The sequence below is a fragment of the Pteropus alecto genome, unplaced genomic scaffold (assembly GCF_000325575.1).
Source record: "Pteropus alecto unplaced genomic scaffold, ASM32557v1 scaffold177, whole genome shotgun sequence".
NCBI lineage: Eukaryota > Metazoa > Chordata > Mammalia > Chiroptera > Pteropodidae > Pteropus > Pteropus alecto.
Genome location: NW_006442207.1, coordinates 11,618,350 through 11,624,089, shown reverse-complemented (window position 1 = coordinate 11,624,089; position 5,740 = coordinate 11,618,350). Strand labels below are relative to the sequence as shown.

The 5,740-nt window shown below is 36.8% G+C and overlaps 1 pseudogene; it reads right to left on the bottom strand.

Annotated features, from left to right (window-relative positions):
- Window positions 1-3,605: 3,605 nt before the first annotated feature.
- On the bottom strand, window positions 3,606-3,724 carry LOC112470155 (annotated as a pseudogene).
- Between the last annotated feature and the right edge of the window lie 2,016 nt (window positions 3,725-5,740).

The window sequence follows — 5,740 nt, the reverse complement described above, 5'->3', positions numbered from 1 at the left end:
AACACGTGTTAGCCACTCCGTTAGGAACTGAGGCTATACTTTGGGCAAATCAGAGAAGGTCCTTGTCCTTAGGGCGTTTTATTACCCACCTTTGGAGAAGATACACATTGTTTTTAAAAATTATACAAATACATACAAAATTGTAATTGTGACAAATGTTATCAAGATGGGACAGACATACACTAAAGTATAAATGGTGGTAATCTGTGGGGCTGGGAATATAAAGTTTTACATTTTAAAAATTAATTTAAAGTTTAAAAATTTCTTCTATAATATATCCTTCTATACACATGTACTTCTTCTATAATAATAAAAGGTTTGTTTGTTTTCAATTTGCATTTTGAAAGGATCACTGTGGTCTCCAGTGAAGGGGTCTGGTGGATGAGGGGGATAGTTAGAATTCTGCAGTGGAATATAAGAGGTGGCAACAGGTTGGACTAGGACGATGGTCTTGGATGGAACTAAGGGAACTTTAGAAGCGAGAGTGGCCTCTAGTGACAAGTATTTGGTAATATTTGTCAGGGATGAGGGAAATAGAAGTATTAAGGACAATTGTAGGTTCTCGGTCTGCGTAGCTAGGGGAATTGTGGTGTTGCTCAGTTTTCTAACTTTTTCTTTAGTCTTTAATATATGAGGGCTGATCTAGTCAGTATCAAAAAAACCCTCCCTTTTGCTATAATAATGATCATGATAATAATAATAGTAACGATAACAATGGTGTTTACTACTATTATTACTACTATATCACAAGTAATATCAGCAGTTGTTTATTAAGCCCCTACTGTATGCTATGCCAGGAATTCTGCTGAGTAAGCACTATGCTCATGTATTATTCCACAAATGGGAATTTAGTCACAAGCAAGAATGTCCTCCCTTGTGGAGCTCACAGTCTAGGTGGAGGAAACAATGACTTAGGCAAGGGAAAACTAAGACGTGGGGCCCCATCAAATCTCTATTTTTAAAATATTTATTCAACATTTATTTAATGAGAGCTGGAAGAAATATATTTTCTACTAAGTGTGCACTTCTTTCTCTACATTCAAAGTAAGGTGTTTACTGCATGGACTGAAAGCAATGTTTTCTAAATTGTTTTTTATTTCACGGATTTTCATGGATACTGTCACATGCTATGAGTAAAAGTAATTTACAAGAGTTTTATTTGTTTGTTTGCTTGTTTTTACTCTCATGGAGGTCAGATGTTTTCTATTTTTCTGGAGTTCTTTTTTTTCTTCTTTAATTTTTAGTGAGGGAAAGGGGAGGAGGAAGTTTTCTGAATATTTAATTTCTTGGGGGGCATATTAAAAGGTTTGAACATAAAACAAGTCATTTCTTCTAAGGAAAGAGCACTAGGCCAAGTATTACTGCACATTGTCCTTGCAGCTGAGGGTGACTACTGCCGACTTCAGGGGTGTCTACTGGCAGAGGTCAGAGCTGGCCCAGCCCAGTCTATAAGTACAAAGCATCCTGCACAAGCACACTGCAAGAATACTCCACAGAGATGGGCGGTGCTAGTGAGGAAGGATTTTGAATTTCCACTTGAGGATGCTATTTACTGTGGTAGGAACTGGACAATTTATGCCAGGAGATCCTTGGGAAAATCCCACTCTTTCGGGCCAAAGTTCTTAGCCATGATTATTAACACATGAAGGGTTGCCACTGCCCAGGCTTTTAAAAACAAAATAGAAAAAAGTCTCACCAATGGATAGCCAAGAAAACAGGTAGATAATGTCTGATTATTAATTCACAATTATTACTGATGCCAGCTCTATAAGCACAAGGATGTTGGTCTGTTTTCTCACACCCTCTCGGTGCTGAGAACAATGTCTGACACATAACAAGTTTTCACTAAATGTTTGTTAAACAAATGGTAGTAAATATTTTTGACTTTTTGAGCCATATGATCTCTGTTGCTCCTACTCAGCTCTATATAGTATGCCTATACTAGGACCCACAATTGCAGCCCTAGATATAGATCCAAGAGAAATTAATGCATATGTCCACTAGAAAATGTACAAAAATATTTACATGCCATTATTCATAATAACTCAAAACTGAAAGGCACTCTAATGTCCACCATTGCTGAATGGGTCAATAAGTGGTGTTACATTCAAACAATAGAATACTATATACCAATGATAAAGAACAAACAACTATTACATGTAACAAACTGGATGAAGACACAATGCTGAACAAAAAAAAAAGACAGATTCTTAGGGCACATACTGTATGATTCATTTACATAAATTTCAAAATAGCCCAAATTAATCTATGGTGCTAGTGGTTATATTAGTCGTTGCCCCTGAGAAGTATGAACTGGGAGGGGACACAAAGACCTGTGCGGTGCTGGAAATGGTCTCCAGCTTGATCTGGGTAAAGGTTTTAAGCTATGTGTTAAGAGTTGTGCATTTCATTGCATGTGCATTATACCCTGCTGTGGACTGAATGTTTGTGTCCCCCCCAAAGCTCATATGTTGGAACCCTAATCCCCAATGTGATAGCATTTGGAGATGGGGACTTTGAGAGGTAATTAGGTCATAAGGGTGGAGCCCTCCCGATGACATTAATGCCCTTACAAGAAAAGACATGTCAGAGCTTGTTTCTTCCCCACAACCCCACCAGACCCATCCATACTGGCACCCTGGTCTCAGAGTTACCAGCCTCTAGAACTATGAGAAATAAATGTCTGTTGTCTAAGCCAACCAGTCTGTGATATTCTTATTATAGTAGCCAGAATTGACTAAGACATACCTAAATAAAAAAGAAAAAAAAAATGAATGAAATAAAACTAAACAAATTGGCCTGGATAAATCTTCGTAAGATTCTGGTGAGTAAAAGCAATGCATGTTATAGAAGGATATTTACAGTATATCATTTCAGCAAATGTTAAAGAAACAATAGTATATATATATATATTGTGTGTGTGTGTGTGTGTGTGTTTAAGGATATATACATCTGTGCTTAAAGTATTAAAATGGACAGGAAGGAGCGACTTCAGGATGGTAATTACTTCTAATAAGAGAAGGGAACCAAAAGATTTTGTAAAATACAGTAATACATGTCTTTAAAAAAAAGAATTGAATGTCCCAATATTCATGGCAGCACAATTTACAAAAGCCAAGATATGGAAGCAGTCTAAAAGCCCATCAACGGATGATTCGATAAAGAAATTATGGTTCATATATACAGTGGAATATTATTAAGCCATTAAAAAAATGAAATCCTATCATTTGCAATGACATGGATGGACCTAGAAGTTATTATGCTGGGTAAAATAAGTCAGACAGAGAAAGATAAATACCATATGATTTCACTTATATGTGGAATCTAAGGAACAAAAAGAACAAACTAATCAAAAACAGACTCACCAATATAGTGGACAATTGGGTGACGGATAGAGGGGACGGAGGTTGGGAGGCTGAGAGAATGGGGTGAAGGGCTAAAGAGTACAAATTAGTAGTTGATAGCTGGGCATGGGGATGGGGAGCATGGCATAGGGAATGCAGTTAGCATTTTTTTTTTTTAGGCGAGGCAACCCTTGGTTGACCTCACAGATTGCAAGGACCTTGTCAGCTTACTGTAAAAAATCCCTTATTTTTTACTTTTTACGCCTACAGCACCTGTTCTTCCTAGGTGATCTCCCATCCAAATACTAACCAGGCCCAACTATGCTTAGCTTCTGAGATCAGACGGGATCGGGCTTGTTCAGGCTGGCATGGCTGTAGACTGCAGTTGGCATTAATATGATGGCTAGGTGGAGGGCGAGAGAAGGAGGGAGCAATTGGAGGGATCATTTTATGAACTATATAGATATCTAACCAATGTACTGTATATTTGAAACTAATTTAAATAAATAAATATTAAAAAAAGAATTGAATGTGGTAAAATGCTAATATTTGTTAAAACTGCCTAGTGAGAACTTATTTTTCATATTGTTCTCTGTATGCTGTGAAGTGTGTTTGAAATATTCATGATATTTAAATAATTTATTATACATGAAAAATACAAAAATCAGTGAGGACAATGAATGTGCTCTGATAAGCACAGAAATCAGAAGTTGGTGGTTACGAATGTCAGTTCTAGTTTTATATTACTGTCAGTAATCAATTTCTATATTTTGTTAGTGTTGCACAGCATCAAGTAATTCTTGATTCTCAGGAAAAAGAGTCCTGCAAATAGTAACAGTCTTTAAACAACTTGTCTTGCAGGTTTCTGACACTCGTCAACGAGACTGATCCAGAAGCTTGAAAGAAGAGTAATAAGAATTTTCTGTTCAAAGTTCTATTACTAATACTATCTAACAACTGCTCACATTCTTAAATTGATTCCATTTCAAGGGGGTCAACAAAGGGCTCTGCTGCTAGTTTTTACCTTCATTGTTCAGGGAGAAAGACTTTTCTTGTAACTTTATGAGATGTTGAATGGTGCCGTTTTAAAAATCTGGTATATCGGTATCAGTAAAATCTTAATGTGTCAGATACCTTGCAAATTTTCACATCAGAATTATAATTTTTAAATATAGACCTACGATTTCATTTTGATCTCTTTGCTAACACTTTATCTTAAGTTGTAAATACAACATTATCTCAATACTGCAAAGCAACTTAAGTCTGCTCACGTTTGTAAGAAATACCAGCTGGAGCATTCGATTTAAATTTAAGTCATTTAAATAGAAGTATTTAGCTAATAATAGGTTTTCTTTTACCAGATAGAGAGTAATGTCTTTTCCTACTTGAAATCGCCATACCAGCATCTCGCTTTGGCCTGAAAAGTAAAAAGGAAATTCTGTATCTCACTGTCCCTATTATTACGATAACCCAAAATGTCTTAAAAGTCTTCCAAGAGACTATACATCATCATGATTAAAATGCCATAAACAGTGCATTTTAAGATGCTGTCTTCTTGATAATGGCTAATGCTTGATGTGTGTATCATATAACAGCTTAACCTGGTACAGGCACAACTTAATAGAAGCCACTACCCTCTCACTTTCCCCTCATCATTGTTTTCTCACTATTTGAATGTCATTACTACATTTTTGCCAACATTTCATAGAGTGGTTTTAAAAAAAATCTCCCTTATAATAGCTTTTTCTGAATATATATATGTATCAGAGGAGTGTGGTGGCAAAGGGGGAATGTGGGTGTGGGTTTGGATTCATGCTCTCCCCTTATTCTTCGTGCCACCTTTGCAAGTTATTTGACCTTTCTAAGCTTCAGTTTCTTGCTTATAAAATGGAGATAATAATGCTCACCGTATGGGGTCATTGTCAGATGAACATGAGATAATTCATGTCAAATAGTCAGCCCAATGCAGACACATGGTAAATCCTCAGTAAATGTTAGTTGTTATTATTAACTAAAATAAGCACCATTTGTTCTCGGGTTCTGCTGGTTTATACAGATGTACGTAAGTTTAATCTTCAAGAACACTTCATAACAACTGAGTACATACTCTGCGGATAGGATAGACCAGTGCCCTGAGCTCGGGGGACTTGCATTTCTAGTGCTATTTGTGCATTTGCAAATTTCTCTGTGGGCAGAATGATCGGGCAGAGGTTATCGTTGCTCTTTCACAGCAGCCTGCTCTATGTTCTTGCTGCCCTGCTACGAATAGGTCTTAATAACAGCTTGAAGTTTCCTAAGCTTTTCCTTAGTATGTCCTTCTCCTTCGTGTGCGATGTGTTATTTATATGTGGCGCTGTCAGTGCACTGTCGTCGCCAGACTTCTTTGCATATGTTTT